This window comes from Bos grunniens, chromosome 13 (assembly GCF_055505025.1).
Source record: "Bos grunniens cultivar Pamir isolate PY7600 chromosome 13, Bosgru_T2T1.0, whole genome shotgun sequence".
NCBI lineage: Eukaryota > Metazoa > Chordata > Mammalia > Artiodactyla > Bovidae > Bos > Bos grunniens.
Window position 1 is genome coordinate 31762207 of NC_141177.1, and position 14624 is coordinate 31776830.

Here is a 14624-nt window from a genome sequence, read left to right on the forward strand (position 1 = left end):
CCCACCAGGCTTCTCCTGTCCATGGGATTCTCCAGGCAAGAATGCTGGAGTGGGTTGCCATTTCCTTCTCCAGGGGATCTTCCCAACCCAGGGATCGAACCCAGGTCTCCTGCGTTGCAGGCAGACGCTTTAACCTCTGAGCCACCAGGAGTCAACTCTAATTCTATGTTTATTTGTACACACACACACTTCCGTTTTCAAGCACTGGCAAACTAGCCTTTTTATTTCTTTCTACCTGCTGGTTTTTTCTTTAAGAAATTAAATAAAATTTTGATAAATGCTCACAATCTAGTTTCAGAATTTTGCTTTAACATTGCTTTCAGTTTTCTCACTTTTGTGAAATAAATGGGGATGAACCAACAAGAGGAAGCCAATTTGTGCTTCAGTACTCCAGAAATGCTCAGTGGAAATACCACAGCTCATGGTGGAATGGGGAACATAGCTGAAAATATTGGTCCTTGTGTATCAGTACAGAAAACTGGAATTTGTCATCTGGAAAGGTTGGATCCCAAAACTCTTAGTTTGGGATCTCACGACTGAGGGTGAGGCTGCTGAAGGACTAAGGGGGGACCTGAATGAAGTCTGAACTCTGAATGGAGACCTTGGCACCATCCCCTGCTCTGAGCCACATAGATTCTACCACCACCCACTCTTTCTCTTCTGCTGACACACACTACTCCCTACCAGGCAGCTTCACAGAAGGAGCCTTCTCTAGAGAAATTGGCCAACCCAGAGAAAAATACTTACAAAAATTTGGGGGAGTCCCCATATGAGACTTCCCGGGTCCTGCCTATCTGTTACAATGAAGCCACAATCAATAAATTTCATTCACAAACACAAAGCTTTAGTTCACAGGTATATGAACAGATGGTCATAGGTCCCCTAACATGGAAAGCTACTAACATGGAAATCAGAGACTTAAACAAACTGAAAAAAGGAACTTGAAGAAATTCTTCCCACCTTGCAGTCTCCTGCCACTGCCTCCCACAGACCAGGGGAGCCTGAGAAGCTATGAGGGCCAGTCTCCTGAAAGCACAAGAAGGGCAGGCAGGGAGTAGATATATAAACAAATAGGCATCTTACCAGCACATCCTTGAAATACCAGCTAAATTTAGACAGAGGGAGACAGAGGCAAAGATAGTGAGATATACACACACACACAGAGAAGGGGGAGACAAAAGGACAGAAACTGAGAAACAGAGAGAGAGAGAGAAATGAAAAAATGGTAAGAGGAACTTCTCAAGGAAATAATCTGATTCTCAAAACTGAAGCTTCTGGTTGGAAAGGTCTTATCAGGATTCCTACACAATGAATGAATTTAAAAATATACCCACTGGCAACTAATATGAACTCATGTTTCAGTTCAGTTCAGTCACTCAGTCGTGTCCGACTCTTTGCGACCCCATGAATTGCAGCACACCAGGCCTCCCTGTCCATCACCAACTCCTGAAGTTCACTCAGACTCAGGTCCATCGAGTTGGTGATGCCATCCAGCCATCTCACCCTCTGTCGTCCCCTTCTCCTCCTGCCCCCAAGCCCTCCCAGGATCAGGGTCTTTTCCAATAAGTCAACTCTTCACATGAGGTGGCCAAAGTACTGGAGTTTCAGCTTTAGCATCATTCCTTCCAAAGAACACCCAGGGCTGATCTCCTTTAGAATGGACTGGTTGGATCTCCTTGCAGTCGAAGGGACTCTCAAGAGTCTTCTCCAACACCACAGTTCAAAAGCATCAATTCTTCGGTGCTCAGCTTTCTTCACAGTCCAACTTTCACATCCATACATGACTACTGGAAAAACCATAGCCTTGACTAGACGGACCTTAGTTGGCAAAGTAATGTCTCTGCTTTTGAATATGCTATCTAGGTTGGTCATAACTTTCCTTCCAAGGAGTAAGCGTCTTTTAATTTCATGGCTGCAATCACCTCTGCAGTGATTTTGGAGCCCCAAAAAATAAAGTCTGACACTGTTTCCACTGTTTCCCCATCTATTTGCCATGAAGTGATGGGACCAGATGCCATGATCTTCGTTTTCTGAATGTTGAGCTTTAAGCCAACTTTTTCACTCTCCTCTTTCACTTTCATCAAGAGGCTTTTTAGTTCCTCTTCACTTTCTGCCATAAGGGTGGTGTCATCTACATATCTGAGGTGATTGATATTTCTCCTGGAAATCTTGATTCCAGCTTGTGCTTCTTCCAGTCCAGCGTTTCTCATGATGTACTTTGCATAGAAGTTAAATAAGCAGGGTGACGATATACAGCCTTGACGTGAACTCATGTTTAGTTTAACATATATACAGATGAATAGATACAGGAATACCTTTAGAAATACATGTGTATCTACATTGGTAGGTATACACATATATATTTCCTCTTCCTACTAAGAAATCCTGGGAGCAGTGACTCTACAATAGAAACAAATACACCCAATGCTGAGATCTTGGTTTCTAATACCATTCTCCAATCTAAAGAAACTCCTTGGAGAAATGACTGAATTTAGCTCTGGGGCAAGGAAAATACAAAATGAGCCTACAGCATTTTATAGAACCAGAAATGAAGGAATTGCTCAGAAACTACAACAACGAAAATAGATGGTGCAAGTCAAAGGGATACTAGAGCCAACTCGGAGGATCTCCTAATGGCCAAAGCTAAAACAAATTGGGAAACAAAATAATGTGGTATTGAATTACAGCACAATATATAAAATAAATATACTTGAGTCTATACTTAAAACAACAAAATGATTGAATAACCAAACAACTGGGAGAGATGAGACAAATCTCCTTTATGGAATAATGTCAAATAGTATATGCAGACATCCTTCCCCCTTTGCAGAAAGAGAGTTTAATTCCTTTCACTGTCCTTTGTGAGTATGGGTTGAACTTGGTGACTTACTTTCAAATAATAGAATACGAAAGGAGAAAAATAATAATTTTACAATGGAGAACACCACCTTAACTAAGTGATCAAAGTTTTATCATCAGTAATAAGTTGATTGCCAGTGGAAATATTAACAATTTCAGATATGCAGATGATATCACTCTAATGGCAGAAAGTGAAGAGGAACTGAAGAGCTTCTTGATGAGGGTGAAAGAGGAGAGTGAAAAAATTGGCTTGAAACTCAGCATTTAAAAAACTAAGATCATGGCATCTGGTCCCATCACTTCATGACAAATAGAAGGGGAAAAAGTGGAAACAGTGACATGTTTTATTTTCCTGGGCTCCAAAATCACTGTGGATGATGACTGCAGCCGTGAAAGTAAAAGACGTTTGCTCCTTGGAAGGAAAGTCTAGTGAGTGTATTAAAAAGCAGAGACATCACTTTGCTGACTAAGATCCATATAGTCAAGGCTATGGTTTTTCCAGTAGTCATGTATGAGTATGAGAGTTGGACTAAGGCCGAGCGACAAAAAAAAGATGCTTTCAAATTGTGGTGCTGGAAAAGGCTCTTGAGAGTCCCTTGGATGTCAAGGAGATCAAACCAGTCAATCCTGGAGGAAATCAACTCTGAATAGTCATTGGAAACACTGTTGCTGAAGACGAAGCTCCAATACTATGACCACCTGATGCTAAGAGCCAACTGGTTGGAAAAGACCCTGATGTTATGAAAGGTTGAAGGCAAAAGAAAAAGAGGGTGGCAGAGGATGAGATGGTCAGATAGCATCAGGGACTCAATGGACAGGGATTTGGGCAAACTCTGGGAGATAGTGAAGGACAGAGGAGCTTGGCGTGCTGTAGTCCATGAGGTCGCAAAGAGCCGGATTCGACTTAGCGACTGAACAACAACAACATGATGTGATAAGAAGGTCACTTTACCTTTGTGTTTTTCATCCTCAAATCCTATAACCACTGTCAAGTCATGAGGAAAACATCAGACAAATTAAGGGACAAAATATTTAGTCAGTATTCTTCACAGAGAAAGGTCAAGAAAACAAGGAAAGAACTGAGAAAAGTTGAATAAAAAAAGGATGGAAAACACATACCATACAAATGTTAACCAAAAGAAAGCTAAGGTAGCTATATTCATATCAGACAAAATAGACTTTAAGGCAAACAGGATTTCTAGAAATGGAGATTTTTTTTCATAATGGCAAAATGTTCAATTTGCCAGGAAGATATAATAATTATAAGTTTATAGACACCTAATAACATAGTACTTAATATTAAAAGCTAGATTGACAGAACTAGAAGTAGATATGGCCATAATCAAGGTAAGCCATTTTAACGTACTTCTCTCAGAAACTGACAAAACAGACAAAATAAGTCAGTGGGCCAGTGGTTTGTCTGTTTTTTCTTTCTTTCTCTTTCTTTTTCCTTTTTGTTTTTCAGTTCCCCATCCAGAGGCTGAACCAATGCCCTCTGCAATGAAAGCATCAGAGTCTTAACCAGTAGACAGGGGATTCTTTAAATGAAAATTTAAACTGTTGAATAAAGAAAAATTGAAAGAATCAGATTCCATTCAGTTCAGTTCAGTCACTCAGTCATGTCAGACTCTTTGTGACCCCATGGACTGCAGCACGCCAGGCTTCCCTGTCCATCACCAACTCCCGAAGATTACTCAGACTCATGTCCATTGAGTTGGTGATGCCATCCAACCATCTTATTCTCTGTTGTCCCCTTCTTCTCCTGCCTTCAATCTTTCTCAACATCAGGGTCTTTTCAAATGAGTCAGTTCTTCACATCAGGTGGCCAAAGTTTTAGAATTTCAGCGTCAGCATTAGTCCTTCCAATGAATATTCAGGACTGATTTCCTTTAGGATGGATTGGTTGCATCTCCTTGCTGTCCAAGGGACTCTCAAGAGACTTCTCCAGCACCACAGTTCAAAAGCATCAGTTCTTTGGTACTCAGCTTTCTTTATAGTTCAACTCTCACATTCATACATGACTACTGGAAAAACCATATCTTTGACTAGATGGACCTTTGTTGGCAAAGTAACATCTCTGCTTTTTAATATGCTGTCTGCTGCTGCTGCTGCTACTGCTAAGTCGCTTCAGTCGTGTCTGACTCTGTGCGACCCCATAGACGGCAGCCCACCAGGCTCCCCTGTCCCTGGGATTCTCTAGGCAAGAATACTGGAGTGGGTTGCCATTTCCTTCTCTAATGCATGAAAGTGAAAAGTGAAAGTGAAGTCGCTCAGTCGTATCTGACTCTTCACGACCCCACGGACTGCAGCCTATCAGGCTCCTCTGTCCATGGGATTTTCCAGGCAAGAGTACTGGAGTGGGGTGCCACTGCCTTCTCTGAATATGCTGTCTAGGTAGGTCATAACTTTTCTTCTAAGGAGCAAGCGTCTTTTAATTTCATTGCTGTATAGAATTAGATAAACAGAGATGAAATCAAAGAGAATCAGAGCCCCAGATATGCCTGCCAGAACTTTAGAGGCAAGTGAAAGACTACAGGGATAGAAAACCCGATCAGTGGAGCAATGCATAATCAAATAACAGACCTACATAAATGTAGAATCTAGTTTGTAATGAACGCAGCATTTATTACAAATTATGGGGAAAGGGTATACTGTTCAACATATGGTTTTAAGACAATAGGTTTAACATATGGGGAAAAATTAAGTTATATATCTATGTCATGCCATAAATAAAAATACTTTCTAGATGGAATACAGATCTGGAAAAAAAAACAATTTTTAAAAGTAAAAAAGTATGAGCAGATTTAAAGTATATAAACATACACATGTATCTGTATATAAAATATGAAAAATATAATTTGGGAAAAGGAAAGTTTTCATAAACAAGACACAAAAATGGAGCTAAGCACAGTAGCTATCATAAGCTTATTAGGTTTTCCCTTCCTCCAGTTGTTCCAAAACCAAACTCTTTCAACCCGCATGGTTGACTCACGTTCTGAGTAGCTTGAAATGGCTGAACCAGTCACCAGACAGAGAAATAGAGTTACAATACATATTGGCCAGAGTGCCCATAATAGCTAGCAGGTTCTCATGGGATGCCTATGCCCAATCCATCAGGACAGTCTTTCTCTATTCCTTTGGAACCATGAAATGTAATAATATGGGCCACATTTCCAAAAAGATGTAGGAAGCTTCAAGGGGAAAGAAGCCCAGGGAATTGAATAGATTGAGAGAGAAATGGTCCTAATGACATGGTTGGAGTTATGATTCTAGTTGTGACTTAGGACCAAATAGCTCTAGAATTCTCAGTTTTGTTAGCCAATAAATTGTCTTTTTATCAGAACTAGATTGAGTTGGGTTTCCATCACTTTCAACCAAGAAACCATGTCCAATAATCCAAAGACGATAAAAGTGAAGCTTGTTGATTTAAATCCAATAAAACTATGATCTTCTCAGCAATGAGAAATAGCATAAACAAAGTAAAAGATAAGTGGTAGAATAAATTATGTATAGCAAACCATGACAAAAGATCAAGGCCAGAATATAAACAGAAAGCCTTCAACTCCATAAAAAAAAAATAAAGTGGCACAAAGGAAAAGTGAGAAAAGGGTATTATGTGAGAATCCTTTCCTTTGAAAGTGATAAATCTTAATTCCTACTCCTTTAAGGAAAAAAAGGGGAAATTTTTGTGTTAATATAATTGAGAACCCAAAGGAGCAATATACTTCAGGAATGACAGGATTCTGTTGCTTAGATATTGCCCATAGCAATACCTCTCTCCATCTCTTAGTTCTAATTCTTTCTTATGAGTAGGTTTCATTGTCACCAAGGGTCTCTTTACCTGGCAGCAATATATTTTCCTGCAGCTGCAGGCTTGCTATCATTGTATTTGTCAGAATCATTTCGCTTGTAAGTATTATAAAATCCAACCCAAATTGGTTTAAACAAAGAAGGGAACTCAGCCTATGTAATCAAAGAAGTGTAATCTACAATAAGACTGAGTGGAACTTGAACCAAGAGCTCCGACAACAACAGCTAGGACTCATTTCACCCCCTCCACAGTATCCTGCCTTCTGCTGTTCTGGCTTTATATTCAGGTTCCTCATGATGGCCTCCAGTAGCCCTAGGTTCCGCTCATTCTTGATGCTGTTAGTCCCAGGGGGGAAAAGAAGTTTTTTTGTTTTTTTTTCTCTCTCTCTCTTACCAATCACCATATTTCAATGGCTCTGACTGGGTCACATGACCATGCCAAACAACCTCTGTGGCCTTGGGAAGGTCAGTCTGGGTCATATGCCCACTTATAGACTCAAGAAGAAGTTACCTCCTCTCAAAATAGAGGAGACAAGAATAAGAGAAAGAAGTATTAATAGTTTCTTTCCTCTTCTTCTAAAATCAACATGCTGTTATCAGAGGAAGAGTGAAATATATTTTAGGGAGTCAACATACACCTACCACAATGTTCTTAAGAACATGTAGCTCATAACTTTAAAGACAGGTTTCCCAGAGTCCATATCAATGTGTCCAAAGGCTCTAGTTATGCCAGGGTCTTGTGTCTTCCCCTGGGCCAATCCATCATTGTATCTCACTGAATGGTTTTGGTTTGAGTATCCTAGGAGCAGAGCATGAGCCAGGGATTCAGTTGCATCTGATTGACTGGAGAGTACTCTCAGGAAAAGCTCTATAAGCAGGTGAGGGAAACAGAACGGGACCAGGGAAGAGACCAGGCAAAGATGAGGGTCCAGCTGCCGTCCAACCTGATCTCTTGAGGGAGCACTGAAGCCTAAACTGTTCCTCAGAATTGTCTCTCCCCACTTCCCATGTGAGGCAAGTGATCTGTTTTTTGTGTCTCCGTATGTTTAGAAGTGGAATAGGAATAGGTGAATGCAGATTACCCTTTTCTGCTGAGGGAAATTCTCTGAAGAAAAGTGCAGCTATCAGGAACACTCACCTGAACTAGAGAATGACCAGTAAAGGGAATCTAACTGGGGTGCCAACAGTGTCTACTACAATAATTTAACATGGTTGGTCAGCTTGGGTCACTTGTACACCTTGTCATAGGGAAGATACGCCTTTTGAGTGACAGCCCCATCAGAATCATAAGAAATGGGAGATGGTGGATTCTAAAAAGCAGAGTCAGATATTGTCTGTAGTTCCCTTCAGCACTCACACACCCATGCCTGCAACTTTTAAAATGCCCCTATTTAAGATGATGCAGTTAGATCACAACTGAAGAGAAACTCTTTCACTTCTTGCAGCAAATGCTGTTATTGCCTTAACCAAAGCCCCTTGTCCTCACCACTTCAGTGCATATTAGCATGTTTTCCAGCAGCCAGTATGTGTGCTTCTCTGAATAAGGGCTTTCTCTCATTATTCACTATTTCGTCACCTACACAGTAGGCCAGAAGAACAGAGGAATTAATGTTTTTCCCTCCCTGAGAGCTGCTCTCAACCAATGAACGACAGGAGTTGATACATGAACACTTCAGCTCCCTCACTCTTTGTAGTGGAATAACACCGTGGGGCATGTTCTGCAGTGGCTCCCAGAGTTTCCCATGGGATTACGATCTAATTATACACAGTGGTAACTGGTTTGATTATACACCCTATATTTGTTGTCTTACTTTTCCTGTGTCACTTCATTACTCTTCTACCAGTATTCCCCTTTACCCCCCAAATAAACTGTGTGTTTGTGCGGGTGTGTTCTGTGCACGCCCAGTCACTTAGTCATGTTTGACTTTTTGCGACCCTATAGACTGTGGCTCGCCAGGCTCCTCTATCCATGGGATTTCCCAGGCATGAATACTGGAGTGAGTTGCCATTTCCTCCTCCAGGGGATTTTCCTGATCCAGGGATTGAATCCTGTGAAGGACTGAATCCTGCATTGGAAGGCAGATTCTTTACTATTAATACTATTTACAGTTGATGCAAGTGCTCTTTGCTTTGGCAGCTGACAATGTTTTTTGGTCAGTTCCACCTTAATGCCTCCTGGCTTCTCCTGTGCTGATCGTCTTGTTCATTGTCCTCCATGGCCATATCTAAAAGTTTCTGGCATGATACTTGTGAGCTGCCATAAATGCCTTTCATTTCCAACTTCATTATGGTATCTGCTATTACTAGTGGTTTCAACATTTCCTGTGTGCCCACATGGCCCAATATTGTGGCTGAGATTTCTGTGTTCATCTCTATGATGTCAAGTCTTAGAATCCAGCTTTCTGAGGAGAAGAAGCTTTTTCTTTAATTCACCAATGTATATTCCTTATCTAGAATTTTGTCCGCATGAAATATATATACAATACATATTTGCTGAATGAATGTATAAATAAATAAATAAATTCAACAATAAAAGTTTCTGGCATGGATCCCCTTCTGAATTCTGTACAGCTTTAGCAGGCCATTTCCTGTTGACACAAGATCTGAAACCTGAGGATGCTTTAAGGTATTGTCATCCATACTTGCCTGATCATAAGACTCAGCTGTGATGCATATTAATTCACCAGAATTACCCTTCTCTATTCTAAAGGAAAAGATCCTGGGAAATTGTCTTTGCTTGAATTCCCTAGGGAACAGAGCAAGAAGCAAAGATTTCATAATAGAGTCTTAGGTACTATGGTAAGGTACAATGAGGTACAATCCCAGAGCAACAGAACATAGACATACAGGGAAGGAAAGAAAGTAAATGCAAGCTGCTTTATTATTGAACCCACCAAAGCTTCAAGAAAACATACCTGGTTGCTTAGTTACACACAAGTCTTCTTTAAAAGTTATGCAAACCTGCCATGTATTGGAATGTTCCACTGAGGGATAAAAAAGAAAGATTATTTGCTTGTTCTCGCCTCTTATCTTACACTGGTCAAAGTTTACACATGGGGTGTTAACTCTCTCATGGCCTGGGATTCTTTTCTACTGCTATAGAAGGGGAGGCTAAGTTCCTTGGCTGATAGGTGTACTAAATCATGGGTGGTTGGAGGATAGCCAGAGAAGATAATGGCACCCCACTCCAGTACTCTTGCCTGGAAAATCCCATGAACGGAGGAGCCTGGTAGGCTGCAGTCCACGGGGTCGCTAAGAGTTGGACATGACTGAGCGAGTTCACTTTCACTTTTCACTTTCATGCATTGGAGAAGAAAATGGCAACCCACTCCAGTGTTCTTGCCTGGAGAATCCCAGGGACGGGGGAGCCTGGTGGCTGCCGTCTATGGGGTCGCACAGAGTCGGACACGACTGAAGTGACTTAGCAGCAGCAGCAGGATGATAGCAATTCACTGTAAATGAGAAAATTCAGGGAAAGAACAATTAACTCACAGAATTTGAAAGTCATAAGGTAAGGATGATAGTCAAGATATTTAACAATCAGTACATTATGGACACAGCTTAATCAGATTAATATAGTTTATAGGACAAAGGAAACGGGTACTTGTGTTGAGAACATTAGGAACCAAGATTCTCAGCTCAGGAAAAAAGAGCTACAAACATCGACTCAAAGTAAAGTAAAATCTTGTAGTCTTAAGTTTGAATTTGGAAATTACCATGAACTTAAGATGTGTTTTCTTTAAACAAACAAAAATTTCTATCTTTGTATGCTAAAAAAACAAAAGCTGCCATGTCTCTAGGAATGAGTACCGCTAGTATCTGGATTGTGATCTATAAATACTGTTTTTCTCTAAAATGAACCAGGATTATTTGAAAAAAATGTCTAATCCCATGTCTAAGGCATAAAATGTACAAGAAGAGCCTGAAATATCTTGTATTAGAAATGAGAAAACTTTGGGGAATTCCCTGGTGGTACAGTGGTGGGGATTTTCACTGCTGTGGTCTGGATTCAATCCCTTGTCAGGGAACTAAAAACTCACAAGCCATGCTTGGCACCTGGGGTGGGGTGAGGATTTTAAATCCTACTGTAGAAACCAACCTACTATATGCGACAATTTGAGAATTAGAAAGAAGAGTGATTACAATGAACTGAAAGACATGAGATAAGTCATATACCACAATATTCAAAACAATAAGAACTACAAAATAGTTTGATCAACTTCAGAGGATGCCAGGGAATTATTTCATTGTTCTGATTATTGGTAAATGAAGGCACATAAGCACTTTGTGCTTATCATACTTTTACTGTACAAACTATACCTCACAATAAGTAAATAGTTCATGGGGAAATGTTATTCTTTACAGAACAATCACAGTTAACAAATACATAAAGAATGATAGAATGAAATACTAGACATTGTAAATATTAAAATTAAAGTGAATTAATAGCTCTAGGCAAGTTCTGTCTAATATAGCCTTCTGGATGATGGAAATACTCTATATTTGCATTGCTTGATATAATAGTCTCTGAATATGATAGAGATTATAGATCTAACTACCAGTGTAGGAAATATAGGGAATAGAGGAAAATGATATACAACACCATAGTAAGAGAAGTCAGCAAAATCTAGAATGTGGAAAACTCATCAGAACAAGAATATGGTTTATTATAATAACCAAATAAGTGCAAGAGAAAAGAAGTGGAAGGGCATGGAAGCTGTAAATTAAAGAGCTAAAGGACAGATCAGTCAAATGCTAAGGGTGGACCTTATTTGGAACCAATTATATCTTCAGTCTGGGTCCTCCAGAAAGCATAACTCAAATTTTTAAAAAGTTATGTGAAAACACTTTAAAAAAAGAAGAAAAGCTGAGAATTTTGTTTTATTCAGCAAACACACTGAGGACTGAAGCCTGAGAGACGCCTCTCAAGTAACTCTGAGGGACATTTTCCAAAGAAGTTAGTGAGGAGCCAGGATAAACAGGAGCTTTTGCAACACAAACCAAGTAGTCAGGATGGACAACAAGATGGCAGAGGAATAGGTGCATGTGGAGTACTTCTTTCTCCATGCTTGCATCAGGAATACATGTTCTGATGCAGAAGATCTCACAAAACACCATTTGAGAGCTGGCAGGAGTCCCTGACCATTGGAAAGGAGTATATAGATCCACATAAAACTCATGTGCGGGGTTCTTTGGGTGCTCTGGCTATTGAGGTGTTGCTTTCACCATTAGTTTTGGGGTTCTGTCTTCTGTGCTTTGAGGCCTGTGAGGTTTTGGTGCCTCAGGAGGGAGTCAGGCTTGAATCTCTGAGGTGGGAAATCTGAATCAAGGACTTTGAACCACGAACTCCCGACCTCATGGAACATTAATTGACGAAAGCTCTCCCAAATGCCTCCATCTCAACACTAAGACCAAGCCCCACCTAAAGGCTAGAAAGCTCCAGTGCTGGATGCCTCATGCCAAATCATTAGCAAAACAGAAACACAGCCCTGCCCATTATCAGAAAGGCTGCCCAAAGCCATACCAAACCCATAGTCACCCCAAGACACACTACTAGACATAACACTGCCCTTCAGAGAGACAAGATCCAACTCCATCCACCAGAGCACAGGCACAAGTCCTCCCAACCAGTAAAGCTTCACAAGGTCTAACCCCACCCTCCACAAGTAGGAGGACCTACGACCCTGCAGCCTGCAGAAAGGAGATTCCAAACACAGTAAATTAAACAAATGAAAAGAAAAACATGCACCAGATGAATAAACATGGTAAAAACCCATAAGACCAAATAAATGAAGAGGAAATAAGTAGTCTACCTGAAAAACAATTCAGAGTAATGATAGCAAACATGATCCAAAATCTTGGAAATAAAATGGAGGCACAGATAAATAGACTGGAGGCATGGATCAAGGAGATGCAAGAAATGTTTGACGAGGACCTAGAAGAATTAAAGATATAGACAATTAGCAATGAACAACACAATAACTGAGATTAAAAACACACTAGAGGCAACCAATAGTAGACTATCTGAGGCAGAAGAACAAATAAGTGAACTGGGAGATAGAATGGTGGAAATAACTGAAGCAGAGGAGAATAAGGAAAAATTAAAAAGAAATGAGGACAGTCTCAGAGACCTCTGGGACAACATTAAGTGTACCAACATTCGAATTATAGGAGTTCCAGAAGAAGAAAAAAGAAAAGGTATGAAAAAATATTTGAAGAGATTATAGTTGAAAACTTCCTTAGCATTGGAAAGTTAGGGAAAGCTCCCACACAAGTCCAGGGAGCCCAGAGTCCCATACAGGATAAACCCAAGGAGAAACACACCAAGACATTTATTAATCAAATTAAGAAAAATTAAATACAAAGAACAAATATTAAAAGCAGCAAAGGTAAAGCAACAAATAATATACAAAGAGATCCCAATAAGGCTAATAGCTGATCTTTCAACAGAAACTAAAGTGATAAAAGGAAAAAAAAACCTACAACCAAGATTACTCTATCCAGTGAGGATCTTATTCAGATTTGAAGAAGAAATCAAAAGCTTTCAGATAGGCAAAAGTTAAGAGAATTCAGCACCACCAAACCAGCTGTCCAATAAATGCTAAAGGAACTTCTCTAGACAGGAAATGCAAGAGAAAGAAAAGACCTGCAAAAGCAAACTCAAAACAATAAAACAATTGGTAATAGGATCATACATATTGATAATTACCTTGAATGTAAATGGACTAAATGCTCCATCCAAAAGACACATATTGGCTGAATGAATCCAAAAACAAGACCCCTATATAAGCTGTCTACAAAAGAGTCACTTCAGACCTAGAGACACACACAAACTGAAAGAGAGGCTGGAAAAAGATATTCCATGCAAATGGAAATCAAAAGAAAGTGGGAGTAGGAATACTTACATCAGATAAAATAGACTTTAAAATAAAGACTGTTACAAGAGACAAGGAAGGACACTACATAATGATCAAGGGATCAATCCAAGAAGAAGATATAACAATTATAAATATATATGCACTCAACATAGGAGCACCTCACTATATAAGGCAAATGCTAATAACTATTAAAGGGGAAACTGTTTAATTCTGTGTTGACAACAGACAACACAGAAATACAAAGGTTCATAAGAGACTACTACGAGCAATTATATGCCAATAATATGGACAACCTGGAAGATATGGACAAATTCTTAGAAAAGTATAACCTTCCAAAAATGAATCAGAGAGAAATAGAAAATATCAACAGACTACTCACAAGCATAGAAATAAAAAGTGTAATCAAAAATCTTCCAACAAACAAAAGCTCAGGTCCACATGGCTTCACAGGTGAATTCTATCAAAAGTCTAGAGAAGAGCTAACATCTATCCTGGTCAACTCTTCCAGAAAATTGCAGAGGAAGAAAAACTCCTAAACACATTCTACAAGGCCACCATCACCCTGATACCAAAACCAGACAAGAAAAAGAAAATTATAGGCCAATATCACTGATGAACATAGATGCAAAAATCGTCAACAAAATTCTAGCAAACAGAACCCAACAGCATATTAAAAGGATTTTTCATCATGATCAACTGGCTTTATCCCAGGGATGCAAGGATTCCTCAGTATACTCAAAGCAATCAATGTGATACACCATATTAACAAGCTGAAAGATAAAAATCATATGATCATCCTAATAGATGCAGAGAAAGTTCTTGACAAAATTCAACACCCATTTATGATAAAAACTCTCCAGAAAGCAGGCATACAAGGAAAATACCTCAACATAATAAAGAATATATACGACAAACCCACAACAAACATTATTCTCAATGCTGAAAAACTGAAAGCATTTCCTCTAAGATCAGGAACAAGACAAGGTGTCCACTCTCGCCACTATTATTCCATATAGTTTTGGGAGTTCTTGCCACAGCAATCAGAAAAGAAAAAGAAATAAAATGAATCCAGATTGG

General features: G+C 39.6%; 1 long non-coding RNA gene across 6 annotated transcripts in view; it reads right to left on the minus strand.

Moving 5' to 3' along the window:
• LOC147360689 (uncharacterized) overlaps positions 1 to 14624 on the minus strand; it is a 31693-nt gene that overhangs the window by 6267 nt on the left and 10802 nt on the right. For 4 of the 6 annotated variants that reach the window (XR_015139355.1, XR_015139353.1, XR_015139357.1 and 1 more), the window contains 2 exons: positions 9585 to 10121; positions 961 to 1026 (listed from right to left, as the gene is read on the minus strand). This is a non-coding gene — a long non-coding RNA (uncharacterized LOC147360689). The remainder of the gene's footprint in view (positions 1 to 960; positions 1027 to 9584; positions 10122 to 14624) is intronic. The other 2 variants (XR_015139358.1, XR_015139356.1) reach the window with 1 other exon arrangement.